We start from the raw sequence: 23,152 nt of genomic DNA, 5'->3' as shown, positions 1-23,152 counted from the left end.
GCTCAGGGCAGACAGCTCACGGCTCACTTGACAAACACATGTTGTGCTCCTCCTGTGCGTTGACAGCCGTGACATTGACGGACCTCACCTCTCACGAACCACAGTTAAGGCACTCAAATCTGACTTGGCAGAGACTTTGGCATCTGTCGCTTTAGAAGAGCCACTCCGGCCTGAAGGCCTAGTTCATGGTGGATCCCTCATGGCCTGAACCAAGGCAGCAGGGCTGTGGAGGCCCGTGAGTGTCCGTGCCTCAGAACATGCTGGAATAACTGGCCTTCCAACTTATTAAAGCTACAGAAGATAATTCTGTGGCAATCAGTCAAGCCGCCCTTGAGGATGTGCTCGTTATCAGGCAGGTGACGTGGTGATCACACCTGGCCGCACAGCCAGGGCTCCGGCCGTCAGATTCATTATGCAGAGTCCAGGGAAGGCCGAGGAGCCAGCTGCTCCAGGAATTCAGCCGTGCCACCAGGTTGGCAGATGTGGCTTCTAACCGGAGATCTGAAGAAGGAAAGCACAAAAGCCCCAAAGCTAGAAGGCCTGCCACGATACTTGGGACACGCCTCCTGGGACTCAGGAATCTTGGGTGGCCAGCCTTGGCTGGGCCCGTAAGGAGGACCTATGGCCAGCGGAGGAAGGCCCCACAGGAAGTACCCCAGGACACAGAAGGCCCTTCTACCATCTCAGTCTTGTTGCTTTATGCTCTGAGATTTCATTCTAGAAACCAGAGGACTAGTGCTCTGGGTGGAGCCGCCCCTCGAGGGCAGCAGGCAGCTTTCCCATCCCTGTGAAGGGCCTCTGCTGGGCAGCAGGGTGAGGATACATGGCTCGGCTTCTGCTATGGGGCCAGCCCTGGTGACCTGCAGCAGAGGCTCTTGGTCACCTGCTGGTCAAGGTGTCCCTGCGGGAGGAGCAAGCCTGTGCAGAGCAGGGGCTGGGCAACACAGAACGAGCAAAGGCTCATGGGAAGGGGGCTGGTGGGATGGGAGAAGGCAGGGCAGACATGTCTCAGAACTCCCTCGAGTACCGGCACCACGTCTAGAAATGGGCACAGGCCCTGGGGTCCCATAAACTCAGCACTGAGGCTGTTTACTACCTGCCGGGCCGTGTCCCTAGATGGGCCCTGCTATCTGTGTCTCCATCTGTGAAATGGGCTTGCCCAGAACACAACATGAGGTGGGCCCAGGAGATGCCGCAGAGACCTACAGACCCGCCAGCCTGCATTTGAACTTGTCAAGCCAGGAAGCAAAGTATCACACAGAGATGAGACCAGATGTGCCTTGGGCTCCGGGGCTGGGCAGTCGGCTGCTGTCCCCAGCTGGGGCCGGGTTCTGTAAGCTCCACCTGTTCTGTTTCTGGGCTTGGATTTCATTTCCTTTTACGTTGTGCTTTCACTTTTCTTAGGAAGTACCTTTTAAAAATATTTTATTTAACTTTTGATCAACGTGCATTAATCACACCTGTCACTGGGCTTACGGTGACATTTGGTACATGTGTACCGTGTGCCGGGATCAAGTCCAGCCTGCCCTTTCCCACTCCCTCCTGCCCAGCCTCTGGTAATCACTATTCCATTCAGCGCACCGTAGAATCAGCCTCGGTGTCCCTCAGTGGGCGAATGGAGAAGGAAGGCAGGCATCTATCTGTGCACAGTGGAATAGTAATCAGCCATAAAGAAGCCTGGAGTCCTGTTATCTGGAGCAAAATGGATGGATCTGAGGATGGCAGGCAAAGTGAAAGGAGGCAGACAGGAAGACAAGGACCCACACCTGGAAGGACGGGCCTTCTGAAAGCTCCCTTTGATGGAACTCAAGGAAGAGGGCCTTCTCCACGGGAGCCCCCCACGCCTCCTGCCCTGGAAAATGGGTGGAGGGAGGGCGCCAGTCCAGGAGGTCCAAGAGCTGGGCCTGTGCCCCGCCAAGGCCCGCAGGGACCAGCTTGTGATGATTTGGAGTGAATGGAATGGCTGGTGAAAGGTGAGGGGCAAGGGGCACGCTCCTGTCAAGAAGCCAGAAGGACTCTTCCAAGACCTGCTCAAAGAGCCGGGCGTGGTGGGCATGCTTGTGAGCCCAGCAGTCAGGAGGCTGAGACAGGAGGATCGCGGTGCAGGGACAGCCCCAGCAACTTAGTGAGGCCCTTTGCAACTCAGTGAGACCATGATTCAAAATAAACAATAAAAAGTAGGGCTGGGGGTGTAGCTCAGAGGTAGAATGTCCCTGGGTTCCATCCCCAGTACCGCAAATAATAATAATAATAATATAAATAAAACCTGCAAGCAGTGTCCTTCCCACGAGTTTATAGAAAGGTCGTGGAAGTCGCCCATTTTCAGTTGTGTGAGGGTCCAGACCTTCCTAGGAAACGTCGCAGCGTCCCCGCCACGGTGAGGAAGCGTCTTCAGATCTTGTAAAAGATCTGTTCTGGCCTCACTCCTGCTTTCAGAGGAGCTGTCCTAAGTCGCTATGTACCCACCTTTTCTGAGGAGCCCTCCAGGCACCACATTCTGCACATTCCACAGATGAAGACAGGCAGAGGCCTGATGTAAAGGCCAGAGGACCACCGAGGGGCCCCATCACAGGAGCACAACGTGGACGGGCTTCACGGCAGCGGGGCCTGGCTCTCGGACTCTCCAAGAGGAACCCACAGGCCAGGGGTTACACTGTGAGTCACGTGCAGGAGGCCAGAGGCCGGTGCGGGCCAGGACCAGCCGGCTAGCCGCCCAGACTCTGCTTACCCAGCCCGTGTGCCTTGAGTCCCAGGTCCGGCTTTCCCTGCCGCGGCCACCAGCCCTCTCCTCGGCTCCCGCCACACTCGGGCTCCGTAGCAGTGGCACAGTAGACGGCTTAGCTACGAGGCCTCTTAACAACGTGAAAGCGTCCCCCGGGGAGCGGCCAGGTCAGTCCACGCAGCAGAAGGGGCTGGGGCTGCCATGTCCCTCCCAGAAGGCCTGGCTGTGGCGAGTGTCCTGGGCCTCAGTGTCCTTACCGGTGAAGGTCATACTCGTGCTTCTAGAAGGCTGTTACCTGCTCAGGAGTGCTGTGGGTGTGGGGAAACAGGCAGTGGAACATTCGCCTCTGCAGAAGGGCTCTTCCAGCCTGTCTTGGGGCGGCCACACTGAGCCGCCCCACACCTGTGGACATTCGCTTTGAGGAACGTGGTCAAGAGCGTAGCCACCAAGGCTCATGGGCCTTGTTGGCTCAGGCTCGTGGTGGGAGGGAGCAGGGTCTGTTCACGTCACCGCTGCTTCTTGCTGTCCGTGTGTAGACAGCGGACTTCCATGGGAGATGGCTCTGGGCCTCCTCTCTTCCAGCATGGAAGGAGGCGTCACCTGCCCGTTGGTAACTGCTGCTGGGTGTCTTCCCAGGGGCCAGCTGTGGGCCATGAAAGGTGGCTGCATGGAATCCCGGAGGAGGGAGATGGGAAGGCCAGGCCCAGGTGATCAAGGAGGGCTGGGAGGCCAGGCCTGAGAATCCTGCCTGAAGGCCCAGTGTGCTCTGGCCTGTGTGTAACCCTGGGATGGCCTGGAAGGCTACATGGCCGTCAGGATTCCGTTCCAATGAGCTGGTCCTGGCCTCCTCACAGCCACCATGGCCTCTGGCCCTGTCCGCGCCCAGAGTGTGCATCCAGCCCTCCTAACCTGGCCAGAAGGACTTTGCAGAGCCTTGGGTGTCTGCGTGGGGGTGTCCTAGTCACCTGCGTCTGCCTCTTTGACCTCGTCATGGTACCGCTGAGATCTGCAGGGCCAGAAGGCAGCCACACCCTGCCCTGCTCACGGCTCCCAGGGCTGGTAACGGAATGAGCTGCATGCCCACTGCGTGCCTACTGTGTGCCTACAGGCAGGGGATGAGTGTGCGTGCCTACTGTGCACCTGCAGGCAGATAAGTATGCATGCCTACTACGTACTTACAGTCAGGAGGTGAGCGTGCATGCCTACTGTGCGCCTACAGTTGGGATGAGCATGCACATCCACTGTGCGCCTACAGGCAGGGGATGAGCATGAATGCCTACTGTGTACCTGCAGTCCGGAAATAAGCATGCATGCCCACTGTGTGCCTGCAGTCCGATAAGTATGTATGCCTACTGTGTACTTGCAGTCAGGAGATGAGCATGCATGCCCACTCTGCGCCTGCAGACTGGGGATGAGTGTGCATCCCTACTGTGCGCCTACAGCAGGGGATGAGTGTGCATGCCTACTGTGCACCTGCAGTCGGCAGGAGCCCTTGCTGCCCGGCCAGTGGGTGTGACCCTACCGTCTTCACCAAAGGAGGATGGTCACCCGGCGACCTCCAAACTGAGGCCCTGGGATCCCCCTCCACCCTAAGGGCATCTTTCTAGTGGCCTGGGTTATGATTTCCTTCACTCCAGGCCCATGCCGTGTTTAGGGCGGTGTCTGTCCATGAGCTTTGTGTGTACATGTGGGGAGGCGACCTGTGGGGAGTGAGCCCCCCAGTGATTCATGGACCCCGCTCCCTCCTGAGTCACGTGCTGAGGCCATTGCGGGGCGTGGACCGCGTGTGTGCCCCCGCATGTTTTTGTGGGGCCTGCACATGGCAGCAACCTTCCCAGTGTCCCCTCAGCGGCCAGGTCCCTCCACTTGGAGCGCAGTACTCTTGTTTCTTGCTGAGGGCAATGGAGTCGATTGCAAACCCTTCCCCCTCAGAGGCAATGGAAGCAGGGAGTCTAGGTCTCCGGAAGCAGGACCTGGGGCCATGCGATGGTTATCGCCATGTTTACTGCCAGTGTGCTGGGCTGTCCATCTGTTGCGTGGACGTGGCCACGGCCTCCCCAGCTGTAGTACTGGCCCGTCACCCAGGGCACCTGAGGCAGGAGGTGCACTGCTGAGTAGTTCAGCTCGTCCCCCCTGTGTGACACTGAGCGTCATCTGGGTGTTTGGGAGCTATCAACCTTCCTTCCAAGAATGGGTTTGGAATTCCCTGGATGAGCAGTGGCCTCCCACGAGGCTGGCTCAGAGCTCGGCACAGCACCATGGACACCATAACCAGAACAGGTGCTGGATCAAGCCCAGTCGCTCTCGGCAGACCTGTGACAGTCGCCCCTGCCAGCTCCGAGAGAGGCAGTCTCAAGTGATTAGGTCACAGTTGGGGAAGACAGGAGACGCACCGAGAAGAGCCGCCTCTGGGCAGGGCGGGCGGATGCCGGCGCTTGTGGCCCCCAGAGTGCTGAATTTGAGCAGTGTTGATTCAGCTCATAAAACTAACTTGCCCTCTGCTGTCAGGAAGAGCCGGGCCCCAGGAGGCAGGCGCGGGGCTGGCGTGGGGTCACGGGGCCTGGCGGGCCTTGGTCTGCTCGCGCTGCTGTAACGAGGCCCCTCATCATGTACCCCCGCCGTCCCGGAGGCCAGAAGCCACGCTGGACAGGCATGGGCAGGCGGCTTCTCCCGAGCTTAAGGATGACCGTCTCCCCTGTCCTCACACGGCCTTCCCTCACTGAGCAAGTGCTTCCCGGCTTCTCTCCCCCTTCTCCAAAAGACTCCAGCCAGTAGCTGCTGCCATACCCTAATGGCTTTCTTTTAAACTAATCACCTCTTCAAAGATGCTGTCTGCAAAGGAGGTCACGTCCTACTGGGGGTACGGTATCCCCGGGCCTTGCCACGCAGCCTGTAGTTTTCGCCTTTGAGGTGTGCTGCTGGCAGGACACTGGAGGGTGGAGGACACAGGCCACACCTCTGTCCTGGGGCTTCCAGACCCCTGGGCCCTGCTCAGGGGAGGTCTCAGCTCAGCAGCACACCTGTGGCCCGGAGCCCAAGAGCAGTGGAATAGAGTGGGTGAGGCAGCTGGGCAGCCCTGCGGCCAGGAGGGATGGTGGCCCTGCGGGAGGTGGCCCCGCACCGCCTCCAGGCCTCCCGCGAGCTTCTGGAGTGGCCTCACCCTGTGGTTGCTGTGACCGCTTCTCCCCCTCCCCACCTGGGTCTTGCTCCCCGAGAGCCCTAGGGCCCCTTCTCCTGGACAGTGTGGCCATGGCGCCAGGTGGATCTTCACAGTCCTGCAGTCCTTCCTGGGGTACTAGCTTGTGGTTTTTGTGGGAGAGGAGTAATTTGCCATTTTGTTTAAAAACAAATACAATCTGAATGTAAATTGGTAGAATGCTCTGTGGTTGATTTTCCATTCTGTCTGAGTTTCCAGTGTTATACCTTCTGCCTTGATTACTCACAGCTTAAAAATAAAACCCGGAACTCAAACTGACCATGCCCCAGGAGCCTCTGCGGCCCCAGGAAGCGCAGGTATACGCGCTGCATCCCCCGGGATTTACGCTGAGGTGTGGACTTGTTGGACACCGGCTTCCGAGCATGTGTGGTGGTGGTGGTGCAGACTCTGAGCGAGAATCACAGGGAGCAGGTGCAGCTGCGGGTGACAGCCGTTGATCTGCAGCTGCGGGCCGGCTTGGAGAAGGTGTGCTACTCACCCTGAACCACTATTTTTTTTTAAATTGCTTTCTTTTTTTTACCATTTTCTTACAAAAGCAGAATAGGTAAAATGAGACATTCATTCAATATTTGTTGAATTAAATAGAAGAGTTGAACACTAACTGTAGCAGTAGCTGGCCTGCGAGCTGACGTTTCCGAGGGAGGCCCGGGGCCTGAGATGGCTTTGAGTGTTGCTGGCAAGTGTGGCCTTGGCCTGGCTGTGCCCCCACAGTGTGGGTGTGCGGGTGGTGTCTGCAGGAATCGATTGACAGCAGTGCTGTTCACGCGGGGTTGTCTGGGTGCGCAATCTCTAAAGTGCTGCCGCATGGTCCCACAGGGCTTCTCCACCTCGGGGCTCTCGGTCAGTGGGGATGCTCTGGTGGAGCTGAGAGGTACAGTGAGAAGCTGGCCGGAGGCAGAGAGCTGGAGAAGCACTAGCCCCAGCCTAGGAGGCTCTGTCCTTGAGGGCTGTGGGTGGGGCTCATAACCCAAAGGACCTGCGGAGCTTGGCGGACGTGACACATGGTCTTCATCAGGAGCAGCAAGGTCGGGAGCCGGGATGAGCTTGGCTCTGTAGGAAGCCGGGAAGTCCACACGGGTGGAGCTGAATGGAAGAACAGAACTCTGGCCTGGCCTGGGCTGGGTGCGGGTCAAGCGGGCATAGGGACCTACCCATCAGCACGAGGACCTGAGTCAACTCCACACGCCACCACCAGGGTCCCAGCGCCGCACAGTGGGCGCTCACCTGTCACTTACCTGCCTACGCTTGTTAGACGTGAGGTGGAAGAGGCCACAGCCACTCTGTGTTGCTGGGACTTATGTGTCGTGGAAAATAAAATGGGTATCACCATGAGGTTAAAATTAGCTTTCCTACAGAAAAAATCCCAACTCACTAGTCCCTCTGTGTTGTCACTCCGTACACCTTGGCTTGTGTTTTCTCCGTGTGCATGTGCGTAGGTGTGCGTGTGTGTGTCTTGGGCATCCTTTCCTACCTCCTATCGTAATGATGGGTTTTTCTTATTCCTCCTTCTGCCCTCACATAGTTCGGCAGTTACATTTTAGAATTATCTGATATTACAAGCGTGGTGGGCACGCTTGTAATCCCCACGCTTGGGAGGTGGAGACAGGAGGATCGTGCAGGTTCAAAGCCAGCCACGCGGGTTTAAGAGACCCTGTTTCCAAATAAAAATATAAAAAATAGGTCTGTGCATATAGCCCAGAGTATAAGGGCTTCCAGGAACCCCAGTACCACACACACACACACACACACAAAAATAAATAAATAAATAAATAAATAAATTTAAAAAAAAGAATTATCTGATACGTTTAGTAACTGCTCTTGATTAAAGAGGCCTGGAACATGGCTGCCGGGCTTGGCCCCTGCAGCACTCATGTTCTACTGTTCTGTGTGGTAGTTACACCTGTCTTCAGCCCCCTGCATCCACCCCTGTTACCGCCGACTTCCCTGTCCTCTCTACTCCCAGCTCTTCCTGTGGGTTAACTGCCTCTGTCCTGGAACGTACCATCGGTCTGGTGGGAAAGTCTCCCGGCCTCCTGAGAACGTCTTTAGCGCTCAGTTAAAGTGCTCAGTTTCGGCTCTGAAGACCAAAACCGGGGATGTCCTACCTCTGAGACACACCCCCAACCTTGTCGTTTTTTATTTTGAAACAGTCTCACTAACTCACCACACTGGCCTTGAACTTATGTCCTTACCTCCTCTGTCTCAGACTCCCTAGTATTGGGTTGCGGGCGTGCACCGTCGCCCCGGCTCACCTGTACTTCCTTCCTGATTGCTGCGCCTTCTTGTTTTGTCCTTTCCTTATGCCCCATCTTGAAATGGACTTGTTTTCAATCCAAACTTACTGTGATCCCTGAAGTTTCCTATCTTCTCTCGAGTCTAGAAACAAATCATTTACAACTTAAGTCCGACCTCCTTCACCGTCTCCTCTAATAGAAATATGCTGGACTTCTTATCCCTGTGTCCTTAAATCTTTTCATTTTCCCTCTCTCTTCTGAATTCCAGAGAATTTCCTCATACCACCCTTCCAGGATGCAGTGTCTCTCTCCAGCAGTGTCTACTCTACTTCTGATCCACCCATTATATTTGTCATTTCAAGGAGTAGATTTTCCAGTTAGTTTCATTTTGTTCTTAAAACCTCCTCTCTGGGATTTTCTTTTCTTTTACACATGAGTACGTTTAATTGGATTACTAATTCAGTTTATGGTAGTTCCTATCGGATACTTTTGCGGAGTCCCCATGGGTTAAATCCCGAGTGTTTATATTCACTGTCTGGTAGTTCACTGGGTTCTACGCAGTTCTCTCCAGTGGGGCTTCATCTCTGAATTTAGTGTGACCTTATGTTGAGGGACGAACATCAAGAGATTCGGAGAATGCTTTTGCCAGACAGTCTCACTACCGTTCAACCAGCACCATCTCTCAGGGTCCCAGACAGCTCCCAAGTTAACCCGAGCCTCCAGCGTAGATGAGGCCATGGGCCAAAGGTCTCCTGTAGTGAGTGCCCCCAGAGAGGGCACCTTTCTGCAGCCTGCGCACACCTTTTTGCTATGAAGCAGTAGTCGGAAGGTCAGGGTACGTGTGGGTGTCTCAAGTCTAATCCCTGCCTCCTGGAGATCAGGCTTCTCCCTTCTGGCCCCACAGAAACCTGGTGTTAGACATCGGCAGTCTGTTGCCCTGCCCACCCGCACAGGTCCCCAGGTTGGCTCCACCTTGGCTCTGCCCCTGGGATTTCCCTCAGTGCAATGTTTGCCCGGCGTCGTGAGATGTCTTAGGGGAAGGCACTTCAATTACCTTGTTCCTTCTTTCATTGGAAACCGGCTCGATGCAAATTAAGAAACTTTTGCAAACGCCGTGCACCCTGCCATCTAGTCTCCTGTCACACGGACAGCAGCATCGAAAGGCCTTCGTGTTCTGTGGGAGGAAGACAGACATCCTAAGCCCGCGCACGTGTGATCGGAGAAGCCAGGCAGTGGCCACGTTCAGCCTGATTCCTGCACTCGCCCTCCCGTAGCCAGGCGAACGGATATGATGCTTCAGGAAGCACCTGCAGGCAGACCTGTGACGAAAGCCAGCTGCCCGCGGGCATGCAGGACAGGCCCCAGCTCCGCGGGTGGGCTGGCCAGGCGAGGAGGCCCAGTGTGAATGGCTGGGGGCCTTGGGGAGACCCCAGGGTGCACGTGGCTAGCATGAGCCAGGCGGCCGCCGGGACGGGTGGGCTTCCACTGAAGATCAGCAGTAATGACACCTAGCCACCCGCCCACCCAGCAGCCTGGAGTGCGCGCACCACGTGAGCTTGGGGAGACCCACGGCAGGGTGATGTTGAGCCGCAGAGAGGTTAAAATATACCACGGTTGTGTCTCTAACTTTTCACCTGAAACTTAGTCTGACCGCTCCACTCTCTGCGCTTCCTCGTGCTCCCCTTTCAAGGCGACCAAGGGAGGAGAGACCCCTGCCCAGGCCTGGTCCCTGCAGTCACTCCTGAGCCCTCGCGTCTGCCTTTTCTTCCCCAACCTCTCGGCCACCTCGTTCTCTGGGCAGTGGGGGCAGTGGGGGCAGCCGCACCCCGGGCTCCAGGGCCTCCACGTGCAGAGCTGGCAAAGCGCTCCTGAGTCTCACGGGGCGCGTCGTCGGAGCCGCTCTTGTTCCTTATTTTCGCGTTAATCCCATGAGCATGTAGACTGTTTCAGGAAGATAAAAATCAAAACACCCTATTTTCAACTTTGAGGATTTCTGCAAATGTATTCTAATAATAGGTTACAGGATCTAGCATTTCTATCTGCTTGCAAGAGTAAAAAACAACCCTGTCGGGGTCGCCGTCCTAGGTCACCTTTACTGACTGGAATTCTTCATTCTTCCTGAAAACTTCATCAGAAAATCGTAACGAGCACCTCACTGGGCTAGAATATAAAGGGCTGCTGCTAAGAAAAGACCCGCTGCTGCGTAACCAGGAGAGCTGTCTGTGTTGCTAGGCAACCATCCCTCCTCTCCCCTCTTTGCGAAGGTTTCCCTGTTATAAGGCTGTCGTCATCCCTCCTGCGAAACTGCCTCCTCTGGGCCTCTTAGCGCCAGTTGGGTAATATCTCTCAGAGAATCTGTTCCTATAATTGAAATTTGGACCTGACCGTCAAGATGGGGCGAGGTGGGTGGACCGCCGTTTCAACAAATTCATCTGCTGTGACACGGCATGCAGAAATATTCTACAATGGCAGCTAGGAGGAGCCTCTTAAAGGCACCGCAGCTGCGGGGGCTCCGGACGCCGCACGTTGACGTGGCCACGGCGCTCACCCGCCCCTCGGCCGCACACCCAGGAGGCTCAGTCCTCCTAGAATTTATCACGGGGAGGATCTTTCCAGGGCTTGGTTATCTTAGAATTGCGTTTCCATGAGTGGCTCTTTATCTCGTATTCCCCTGCCTTTCCTATTAACTCTTTGGAATCCAAGGTTGGTTTTTAACTGGATTTTGTACAGTAATGGAATTTTTAAATAGCTCATAGCTTAAAGTGCATTTCCTGTGTCAAATGGGCAAGGTTGAGGTTGGAATTGCATTCTTAGTTTCTTATTCAATAAGGTTTATGTATTGATTTATATTCATGAAGGTTCGTTGCAAAACAAGTATTTGCAAATAAATCCTTTGATAATGCCCAAGTGAGTTATAGAGAGCCAGTAGAAACAGAGCCACAGCAGACAGCCCCTCTTCTTTTTGTAGTTACACTATACTTATTTCTGTTTCTCGTCAAAGCTTTAGAAGGTATTAACTTTCCTCATAAAGGCTAACATTTGTTTCTGTGCTAGACTATCTGTGGTCAAACTTTGATTACCCAAATGGAATGAGAGGATTTAATTATTGCTCAGCAGAGAGGTTTAAAAGGATGAGGAGTGAATTAAGAGACTTTGATCTGTTTAGAATGATTGAAATTTATCTCTGTGTTTTTCCCTGTCATTTCTTCTAAAAATTTCAGCGTTTTCTATTTATCTGTAAAGATAACTATATTGTTGGTAAAAACAAAACACCTCAATAGTAATTATTTGTTTGATAAGCAGCTATTTCAGAAATTCAGGATTCCCTGTGTAGATATTTATACTTTTAAAAGGCACAAATCAGTAAAAAAAAAATCATGAAGTCAAATTAAATTTTCTTTAGACTTGTTTTAACCAAAGGAGCTGCTGAACAGTATTTAAAATCACCACATTGTCAATTTTTTTAACTATCTCTAACCAAACTGCAAGAAGAGAAACTCACAAAAGATATTTGGTAAAGGCAGGTGTCCGGACAAATGACGGTCCTTCCAGGAACACATTCCCTGTTAACTGTGTAATTAATCGTACGGAGCCCGGGGAGGCCGTGAAAATTGCATCCTGAGATGTATCACAGCTGACTTCTGCTCTGCACTGCGTACCACTTACCATTAATGAAGCCCGAGATGGAAGCCTCAAATCCATAATTATTACTTACTATTTGAATGACAAGCAAGGAATTTTATCAGCAGAGTTTCAAATGAAAGGGGATTAGCAGCTAATGTTGAAACTGTTGATCTTATGAAAAGAGTTTTGAAGGAAGCATTTTAGCAGGAAGGGAGACTGAAGGAAATCACGTGCCATTAAAATCGCCATTTTCTGATGCTCCGTGTGAATTTGTCTACATCCCAACAGCAGGGTGCAAACACTTTTTAAAGTGAATGAATATTTTATGGGGTCCAGAGCTGCTCGTGCATTTCGTGAATGGATTATGCAATATTCCCACACATCTCAGCTACGGTGAGTCTGAAAGCCAGCCCGAGGAAAGGGCCGAGGCTGGGAGAAATTAAGATTTGAGAACATTCTCAAAGAAACAAAGATCCCTTTAATTGCGGGATGCAGTCGAAATCGGCCTTTGCCCACTGCTGATGTTTCGCTGGATTGCAGATCACCAGCGGTGAATATTGTTAAAGAAGATGGCGTAAGGAGACGCTGGGATCCCCTGGCCCAAAAATGTTGCCTCGGCAGCATCGCTGAGGCCGGGCCTCTCGTCCGCCTTCACACAGTGAGTCCGGGTTCCTGACCCACGTGTCCAGCCTGGGACTCCTGCTCAGAGGCCACGGAGCTGCCCCACGTCCCCAGGGTGGCTGTGTCTGTAGCTTCATCCATCCAATGAATACCTAACCATCTCCAGCAGACCAGGCCCCGCATCCGATATCGGAGGTTCCGTGGAAGGTCAAGCACAGTTAGCTCCTTATTTGTGCCTGAAAACATATCTTCGGTTTGTTTATTTGTCTTTCTAATTTTTCCCACTAAATTGGTAGCACTAAAACACTAGAGTCTAGCGTAGCCAGGGACAAGAGAAAGGCAGTTTATGTCTCCAGAAGCCCAGGAAGGCTGGCCTGGTCTTGGCTCAGGGCCATGCGCTCGGCTGAAGGCCCGGTGAGGCAGGTGCTGACTGGGTGGGACACCCTGGGCCTTGAACTCTGTTGGTGCTGCGGAAAGCCTGGTCGCCCCTCCCACGTGAGTGCCCAGGGAGGCCTGCGTGCAGTGCAGACGTACATGGTTCTTATTTCTTGAAAATTCTTGTTTTCTCAAAACCAGTATCTCCTTGGTTCCAGTCTGAATGTATTTGTGTGTGTGTGTGTGTGTGTGTGTGTGTGTGTGTGTGTGTGTGTGTGTGTGTGGTTCTGGGGTTCCTGGAAGCCCTTCTACCTCCGGGCTACACTCCCAGACCTATTTTTATATTTTTTTATTTGGAAACAGGGTCTCTTAAGCCAGCAGGGCTGGCTTCGAACCTGCGCGATTCTCCTGTCTCCGCCTCCCAAGCGCGGGGATGACACATGTGCGCCACCGCGCCCGACGTAGTCTGAATGTATTTTGATGGACTGGAGCCCCTCTTGGTCTACGTGGATTTGTGCGTCTTTCATAGAACCTCTGTGTCGTCTGGCAACCAGGGCCTGATTGCAGTTGTAACTTAATACCTGGAGCCACGGTGGTGAGGAGGCTAGTTCAGCATTGCCCACCTGCCAGGGACGCTCGCTCCCAGGAGCAGACCTGGTCCTGGCCTCGCACAGAGCGTGTGGCCGTAGAGGAGCGCTGCGTGCACACCTCTGCCTGTCGCCAGGACCCGCCTACGGTGGTGAGAATGTCAGAGCATGCCAGGTTAGAGTCATTTCACTGTTTTTCTGTTTTGTGCATCTGGAGGGGGTTGCTGTTGTGTTGTTAGTTTATTTGTTTATGGTACTGGATTGAACCCAGAGGCGTTCCACCCCCAAGTTATGCTCTCAGCCCTATTTTATTTTTTATTCTGAAGCAAGACCTTGCTAAGTTACTGAGGGCCTTACTTAGATGCTGAGGCTGGTCTCAAAGCAGAGGTCCTCCTGTTTCAGCCTCTCAAGGACTGGGATCCCAGGCCTGCTCTGCGCTGGTTGTTTTTGCATTTTAAATTTTGGATTAAGCTATTGGCTGTTACCATTCTGTGTGGTTTTCAGCAAACTTTTTATCTTCCGTGAAGTTGCATTCAACAGATACGGTGGAAGCTAAATAGCTGTCAAGGACCTGAAGGTTTTTTCCGCATAACAAAAGCGTGAAGGTTGTTAGAAATGCCAGGGTGTGGGGGGAGTTTTTTCAGATTCGTTTCCAGGCTTGCCACTTTGGGTAAATAATTAGGCCTCGCTCCTTAGACTGAGTCACGAAGATCATTCCTTGCTCTGGTTCTCTGAGGGACAGAGTTTAAACAATTACAAAATGTTTTGCAGGCGTGGGGGTTGCAGGCATTTTAGGAGCGCTAGAGAGATCAGGTTGGCTAATCAGAGAGACCAAACTCCTCCTGTTTGTTCTTTGGGGAATCGGGGCAGTTGTGCCCTTCTCTCCATCCTGCCTCCCCCGACGTCTCCCTAGCCACTGCCGGCCAACAGCGAGGCTGCAGCCCGGTGATACAGGGAGCCCACCCACAGCCCCAGGGTATCGAATCATGGCCTTGCCCCTCCTTGGCTCCTCTAGACCTCTGGTTGCTGCCACGGCCAAGCTCCCCAGTGGGCCGGCCCCCAACTCCACTCTTCCACTCCCCAGCCGCCCTGACCGTCCCTCTGCTTTCTGGAAGGTTCCCTGTCCATTCCCGCCAGCTCTAGCCCTTGCTACTCCCTCTCCTGCATCAGCCTGAGCCCTTCATTTCGGCTCCTCCCCTTTCAGGAAGGAAGTCCTGACTCCCAGACAACCAAGGGTCCCAGCCAACTCCAAGCATCCCCAGCCAGCCTCTACAGCACTCGATTCCGCACCCTTCTGCCAGTACGTGTCTGTGTGTGTGCGCGTGTGTGCACACGCGTGTGCGTTCTACTCCGGCTAAAGAGATCAGCCCCACGGGAGGTCTTGTCCTGACCAGCTGACCACAGGGCCCCAGGAGCAACCACGGCTCTGAGCCTATCAGAGGCTCGAGTCCAGCTCACAGGGTAAGCGGCTCTGCAGCCACCGGGCAGGCAGGGACTGGGCCGACACGAGAACTCAACAACACCCCTGGGCCAGGGCGGTCCTGGGTCCCCAGCACACGCCCAGAACTTAGGTGTTAGTGGCTGCTCGTGTACGGAAAACGGTATAGCTCGTCATCCTCCATGCCTCGTAAGTGTCCCATCTTTGTATTTTAATAATGCTCATGTCACCGTAACCCTTGGGGTGTTAAATGAGATAATAAGATTCCTGACGTTGCTCCTTTGCGATTCCTGGAGCGCTCGGAGTCCGGCCGCCTGGGATGCCCGGCGCTCCTGTCCCGCATTGCCGGCTCTGCGGGAGACCTCTGACGCCTCCGACGCGCATCCCGGACAGTGCGTCGCTGCGGAATGCCCGCGCGCGTGCGCTCTGTACTGGAAGCGGTCTCCAGGCTCGTCAGAGCAGGTGGTAAGGGCAAAGTTACTTTCTCTTAAGCTTATCAATTAGAACATTTCTGGAACAGAATGTGTTCATTAGCATTTTTCATCAGGACTTTAGCTTCAGTCATTATAAAACGGTGCTTTTCTTCTGTAAGTCTACAGCAGAAAGGTTTGCAAAGTCACAAATGTACTGGCAGTGACAGGTATCAGACAGGAGGCATCTCAGCTCCGCCGACCTCAGTGGTATGGCCCAAAGAAGGACAGAGGGACTGGGTGTGGCTCGGTGGAGAATGTGTCCTGGGTTCCATCCCCAGCACAGGACAGATTATTAAAAAGATGGCCTAGGTAAAGCCAGGCACGCCTGCCGTCAGGCCATTAAGGAACCAAGAACTCTTATCAACGTGGCTTGTGTGTGTACACGTGTGCAGTACTTACTCGGGGTTGAGCCTGGGGCATTCTAGTCCAAGCTACACTCCAGCTCTTTTTATTTTTTCTTTGAAAACAGGGTCTCAGGAGGTTGCTAAGAGTTTCGCTGTGTTGCTGAGGCTGTCCTCAAATGTGTGATCCTCCTGTCTTGAGCCTCCCAAATACAAGAATTCCAGGCTTTACCACCCCACCCAGCTCAATGTGACTTCTTACAGTTCAGGACTTTGTTCTAGATTGGAATACCAAAAGTCAAAATTATACAGTAGTAAAAAAATTGTTAATTAAGCTTCCAGTTAATTGAGTTCTGCACAGCCGAGTCTTCAGCGGTTTCCATGACTCCCACCCACCACCCTGTGGAAAGCACAGCCTCCCGTTCTCGTTGCTCTCAGAAGCCTGTGAGCGTCCTGGACAGGGCTGGGCGCCGTCATTCTGAAGTTGGGAACTTTTCTCCACTGCTTGACTCGTACAGTGTCTGTGCCTCACAGTTGGTTGGGACATGAGGTAGGGGCATGTGTTTCCCGGACCCTGGAAGCAGCAGCTTGCAGAGGTCACTGGCCTTGCCAGACCCGCACAGCCACAAGCATGCCCGAGGGGTGCGGGCTACTCCCCGCGAAGCCAGCGCTCGCGCCGCGGCCCGGGAGGCTTCTGTTTCTGCCACTTCTCACCACATGAGGATGAAGAAAGCTGATTTCTCACTGCAGACACGTGGGAACGCCCCACAAAAAAATCTTTTAAATGTTATAGAAAAAGTACCCCAAGAAAAGTCTCATTTTCTTTCTATTCTCCCTAATTCTCAATCGCACAGAGAAGCCAGAGGTTGAGTTCTACACTGTGTGTTTTTCCAGGTGAGCTCTGCAGACGAGCCAGGCACATACTGCCCAGCTGCCCAGTCCGCGCTCTGTGGCGCCCTGCAGTTCCGCTCTGCACTGGAGTCCCCAGTTTGGAGGCACCGAGGCAATGCGCGGTCTGTGTCCAGCAGGTCACGTCACTCCTGTCCCGAGTGTGGTTCGACCTGTGTTAAGGACTCTGGTGGGGGTGGTGCACTCCGTGCCTTCCACTCTGGTTTTTTTTTTTTTTTTTTTTTTTTTTTTTTATTAGTCTGATGGTATTTTTTTTTTTTTTCAGTACTGGGGATGGCACCCAGGGGCAGTCTACCTCTGAGCTACACCCTCAGCCCTATTTTTTATTCTTCATTTTGAAACAGGGTCTCACTGAGTTGCAAAGGGCCTCACTAAGTAGCTGAGGTTTCCTGTGAACCGCGATCCTCCTGTCTCCGCCTCCCGAGTGCTGAGATACAAGCGTGCGCCACACGCCCGGCTGTCTGATGGGAAATGGAATACAGTTGTGTGGCTGTGGTGTTTTCCAAGCTGAGAGGTAGCAAAGTTCTACCCCAGTCCTTTGAGTTCGCACATTCCACTTTTAATTTCCCGTTCCAAATATTTAAGCATGCCTGCGGTATGATATTAGCAAGCAGTGTCTAAAGCTCCCAGAGCAGCGCCTGGGAGACAACGGGCCTCCGGTTCCTCCCCCAGCTCCTCCTATTTCCGCTTGGAACGCAGACATTTAACACGAGCATTTCCCTCTGAAACGCTGATGAAGACAGGTGACAGTGTTTATTTTTGTGGAAGAAAAGGTCACATTTCCTAGAGAAGCCTCAGATGTGCCCACTCGTGACTGAAGCGCAAACTCACCATCCCGTCGTGAGGAAGGAAGACAGCCGGATCGTGATCTCCACGCTAACAAAAGGCCTGACTGCAGCATCCGTGGATTAAAGGGCGCCCGGCGTCACCGTGAGGGAGGAGGAGGAGCTCACCATGCCGCCGGCAACCCCAAGCCGTGCCTCGCTGTGCCCCCTCCCGGAGCTACTGTGAGTGGCCCTTCACTGGGACAGCCCCGTGCACTCGCGTCTATGCCCACGAAGAGCGGGGTCCCCACGTCATGAGGACTTGTCCTGAAGCCGGTGGTCTCAGTACATGAGAACTAAATTAAATCCTGCTGAACAGAGCCTGCTCAGCCTGTGTATAGTGGCCTGTCATCGTGCAAGGCTTCGCGTTGAGTGCTAGTTCACTATTCCCCTGGACACTAGTAATGCACCTGCTCGCACCTCCCGGGACTCGCCCCGCCTTCCCAGCATCTCTGAGGAGGGACGCATCCACAGGGCGCCAGGCTTTTGCTGTCTTCCCGACAGACCAGCTCAAATGCCCTGTGGCCGCCGGCGCTGGCTTGGTGCGTGAGGTGAAGGAAATGAGCGCTTAGCTTTAGTGCGGGTTGCTCCTGTCGATCCTGGACACTGAGTCCGTATGTGTGCTAGTAACATGGCACCGTGAAGAGGTCTCGGGTGACAGCGTGGCGCCTCGGGCGGCCCTCTATGTGAGTTAGTTCAGCGTCTCCTCATCTCTCAGCCATTTCTCAGCGATTCCTTTCCTCAAGGCTAATTACAAAAGGCCTTCCTCCTCTTCCAAAGTGCGAAGCGACAGAGGGCGTGTGGGCAGGAGTGGGAACGTGTTCTAGAACCTTCCCTGGTGCCCTGGCACCATGTCTTGAAGCCCTAGCACGAAGCTCTGCTCATGTGTTACGCGTGCAGTGAGGAAACGGTGGGTCTGTTGGGAACGTTGTGACCCCATCTGCAGGGTAAGGGCTGGAACTCCACCGGTCAACTCTCTGCCATCCTGTGCTGGTGTCCCACCCTCGTGGGCAGAGGCTTACCGTGGCCACGCTGCAGCAGCAGTCACCCCAGCGCTGCCCTCTGGCCGGTACATCTCCTCAAGAGAAGGGCCAGCCACAGACCAGGTCAGAAGCCCAGGGGCTCAGCCAAGTCCCTCGACCTCCAGTGAGAAACCGAAGCTGCCGCCGCCCTCCGTGTGGACCTGCTCTGTCAGTCCCACCCACCCCCAAGCTCCCCAGATGCACGTGCTCCAGCTCCTGTTCTCAGAGCCGGGAATCCCATCTGAACAGGAGTGTGTTGAGGGTCAGCAGGATGGGATGGCACCAGAAAGGGTTGCAGTGGGGTGGAGCTCTTTCCCTTCAACACATTCCTAAGAAGCATCATCCTCAGAATCCTCAGACCCAAGCCCAACGCCTTCACAGTTTCTTGGGTCCCCTCCCCCGTCCAGCAAAAGCCGCTGTGTCTAGAAGGCCCATAGAGGGGCTCGTCTCCGAGGACAGCGCTCCAGGGCCTCCCCCAAGCCCGTGCTCCGGGGAGGCAGGCTGCCGCCTCCGGTGCTGGGGTCTGGGCTGTGTTGATGCTGGGGTGGGTCCTCCACCTCGTAGCCCCCCTAGCACATTGTTGCATGGATCTGGGGTTCCATATGAAATGAGTGGTGTAGACGTGCAGCCGCTGGTCTGACACGACTGCCACCACGGGGACGCTCATGGCCCAGGGATGCCCCGACTCTGCTCCAGGGTCTGGTCATGCGGGCTAGCGGCAAGATGTATTGTGGAGCCGGAAGGACTGGAGGGGAAAACTGAGATTGGCTGCTGCGTACAGCAGAGCTTCAGAGAGCTGCTGATGTCATTCTCAAGGAAAGAGAGGGAAACGCACGTGGGGAGCTCGGGCTGTGTGGCTGGGGTCTAGGTCAGCCAGCGCCTTGGCTGCAGACTGGGGAGCCCAGCCTACCACCTGACGCCTTGGGCCTTTGTTTGATGTGGGACCCGTCTCTTACACAGGGACACTGAGCACAGACCTTCAGCAAGTGCTCGGATTTGATAACATGGCTATCATGGGTTTGATTTGTAACAAACGTTCCCCAAGACCTCACCCCTCACCCCTCACAGAAACAAGGCAGCCATGTGGGATGTGGGGCTTGGTTGCTGAGGAGGGCCCTGGAGGTATGGCCTTGGGATTATATATGGTCTCTCCTCCCCTTGCTCTCTCTCTTCTTTCTGGCCTCTATGATGTGAGAGCAGAGGGCTCTCTCTCTCTTTCTCGCCACGCTCTCTCTTGCGCGTGCTTCTCTCTCTCTCTCTCTCTCTCTCTCTCCCTCCCTCCCTCTCTCTCTCTCTCTCTCCCTCCCTCCCTCTCTCTCCCTCTCTCTCTCCCACACACACCCTGCCCTGAGCTCCATAGACTTCACCCAGCCTAACATGGACTGAACCTGTGAAATCTCCAAACTGTGATCAGATGAGTGTTCCTTTTTCTAAGTTTTGGTCATCATTGATTTTGGATCACGGCAGTGAGAATCCCGGCTGAAACAGTAATGGTCATCGTCCACTCAGAGGCCAATCAGTGCCGCGAGCTTCCTCCGTGGAGTTAAGATGCAGAAATGTGCTGAGATCCTCTCACCAGGACCCTGAGACGCCACAGGCATTGTGAGAGCTAACGGCGACTCCAAAGGGCCGAGCAAACGAGCCGCCGAGCGCTCCCAGGACCAGGGCAGCTCTCAGAACCAGCCGCTCAAGGCGCTCCAAGTGCTTGCCACCCACAGTAAACACCAGCTCCTGACTGTATTTAGTCTGGGGATGAGCGTCACGGTGGGCGATGCCTTCCCTGGCCCAACTCCCAGCCGGCCCTGTCAACGCTCGCCGTCAATCCAGCACACCCTCACTGGAGCACGCACACGGGGCACCAGCAGTGCCCAGAACAGGGACGGTGCAAGGAGGCACCTGTCAGAGTCACGCGGCCCCTAGAGGGCCCCGGCTCCAGTCACACCGCAGAAGCTCACATGGTGTCCCAGGCAAGGCCACGGGAAGTACAGAGCCACCCAGGAGACCCAGGGGAGACGGCATGCCTGGGGTCAGGGCCTCGAGGAGTGGGTGGGACTCGAGGGAGAAGAGCTTTCTGGACGGCCATTGCTTCACTGGATTTGCAAGACCCAGGTAGATTCATTCCAGTGGGACCCAGAGAAGTCTGGGGTGTGGGGCACGGGAAATGGGGTTCTGTTAGGAGAGGAAGGGACAAAGTAGTGGAATGAAATTTGGACAAGAACCAAATTGGATACAGCCTTGCTGGTCTTGAGGTTGTATTTTACATACGACATAGAGCAGCCCCTCACCACCACCATACCTGCGCATACCTGCAGTCTTTCTGGGCTTGCAGCTACCTGCAGTCAACTGTGGTCTGGAAATAAACAGTTTGTAAGTTTTAACATGCATGCTATTCTGAGTAGGTGAGGAAATCTCAAGCTTTTCCGTTCCCTCCTGCCCGGGACATGAACCCTCTCTATCCAGTGTATCCTTGCTGTATGCGCTACCTACCCGTCAGGCACCTGGTTGGTGTCACAGTATTACCGTGCCTGTGTTCAAGTGACCTTTACCTGTGACCCCAAACCACAAGGGTCGTGATGCTGACAATCCACAGAGAAGCTATAAGGTACCCTCTTTAAGTGAAAAAGTGAAAGTTCTTGATAAGGAAAGAAAAAGGCGTGTGCTAAGGTTGTTGAGATCTACAATAAGTTGTCTCTTACCATGCCTGATTTATAAATTAAGCTATCACAGATGTGTACGCTTAGGAAACATCATAGTATCTGTTGGATTTGGTAGTAGCTGTGGGCACCCGGGGGTCCTGGAATGCACCCTGCAGGAAGGAAGGCAGCTCTCCTGATCTCGCTGCTCCGAGAAGGAGCTGGAAGCTCATCTGTTGGCCGGCACGGTTCAGCTCTGCCACCGCCCACTGCTGGGAGCCACAGGTAGACTGCAGAACTTCGCTGGACTCTGGCTTCCCCATAGGATGAAGCCTCATGTTGGCCTCTTTTCACCTTAAATAAGAAAAACCTATATTACTGGGAACACTCAAGCATAAGAGTAGTGGTCACCACTTAAAAGAAAAAAAAGAGAAAGCCCTGCACTAAGAAGGGTGGAGTTCCCTGCCGCTGCACGGTTTTCCCTGGGCACTGGAGTTATCAGAGGCCTTTGATTTATCTCATCCTCATGTCCTGGTCTCCTCTACTGTGCTATTTATGTAACAAAAGTTACAGTTTTTGTTACATCCACCACATCCCCTCAAAGGTGTGCTCACAAATGAAATAAAAGTGTTTAAATGACCATTAACTGTTTAAAAACAGCTACAAGTAAAGGCCCAGGATGGTAGAGAGCACGGGCGCCACTTAGGTTGCATGCTAACTTGACCAGTGATTCTGGCAGCAGCAGGACTGACCTGGGCGCCAGCCCTGTTCTGGACCTCGCTCCTCCAGACCTTGAAGGGCAGACCACAGCGCTGCTATTGCTGCACTTTTGGGTTTTTCTTTTATTGATTGAAACATGTTATATTGCTGCGAAGGAAAAGCATCCCCCACAGACTCGGAGGAGAAGTATCTTATCCACAAACCACAAGAGTGGAAAGGCTCCTGGGACGTGGCAGGGAAAATTACATCACTTTAATATAACAAATGATGTTCATAAAATCATTAATGGAAAAGTACAGAACAGGTCCAGTTGAGATGCACAGAACAGGACCGGCAGCCTAGGGGAGCGGCGTGCGCAGAGAGAATGAGAAACGGCCCCGTTTTAATATAATCAACTTCACCTGCAGTGACAGTTCTCAGGGGAAGTAATAACATCGACCTCTTCCCTCCCTCCCTCGCTCTTCCCTCCCTCCCTCTGCCGACCTTGCTGACCGGATGCTCCGCTCAGCTCCCATTTCTTGCTGTAAACTTAGAAATTCAAGTGAACTGGTGTTATGGTTCCCATAGTGGAGATATATGTGGACATTTACACAGCTGCCGTTTGGTGGGAGATGGGGCTGGTGGGGCGGTGGGGAAGGGAAAAGGCGTGCGTCCTCTGCCAGCCATCAGCCATATGTGCACACGTGCGTGTGTGTCTTATCGCATGGTGTGCACACGCTTGCAAACCTATGCCTACACATGGTGTAGAGAAACTGGAAGCAGCGTATTGGGGGAAGGACTCTGATTTCCGGGCTCCGTTGAGAAGCTCCCTCAGCGCTCGGCTGTTCCCCCACTCCAGTGAGACGGGTGTCTGTGCTGGCTGCTCAGTGTCCTCTGTCCTCGCGGCCAGGAGCGGCCATGGGCTTCCCGCCTGCCTCTAGTCCCCTGGCTCACAGGCACAGGCCAGGAAAACTGAGCTCAGAACAGCCAAGGGCCACAATACTTGCTGCTGCTGGTGTTTCGTTTATTGCTAGAGCTGTTCCAGATTTGCGCCAATCACAGGAGCCAGCCATCTTAAAAGTCCAGTGCCAGCAAGTTCAGAAAAGTATGCCAATTTTAAGAAAAATTACCTCTATGCAAATACACGTGGGAGGAGGGACGGGCCTGCCAAGGGGCCGGTGTGAGCTCCCTGGCACTGGGATTCAGCTATGACTCTGTGCCCACCTCCGTGATAACCCAGGTCCCACACAGCCGAAACCTATGCTGCACACACAGTCCTATGTAATAACCGCACGGCCTCACCAACGTATCCCAGCACATGGTGGCTCTCCATGAAACAGGCGCGCTGTGAGCAGTCACACACCCAGGCTGGCCGTCAGGAGAGCAGAAGAGATCTCTGCTCCTCTGGCTGCCTGGGATGGTGGCCAAGCTTC

At 54.0% G+C, this 23,152-nt stretch overlaps 1 protein-coding gene across 1 annotated transcript in view; it reads left to right on the top strand.

Moving 5' to 3' along the window:
- PTPRN2 (protein tyrosine phosphatase receptor type N2) overlaps positions 1-23,152 on the top strand; it is a gene marked incomplete at both ends in the record, with an annotated part of 666,019 nt that overhangs the window by 585,753 nt on the left and 57,114 nt on the right. The window lies entirely within an intron of this gene.

Source organism: Muscardinus avellanarius (assembly GCF_963383645.1).
Source record: "Muscardinus avellanarius genome assembly, chromosome: 9".
NCBI classification, from domain to species: Eukaryota; Metazoa; Chordata; class Mammalia; order Rodentia; family Gliridae; genus Muscardinus; species Muscardinus avellanarius.
The sequence above is the reverse complement of the archived record's forward strand: the minus strand, read 5'-3'. Positions and strand labels throughout refer to the sequence as shown.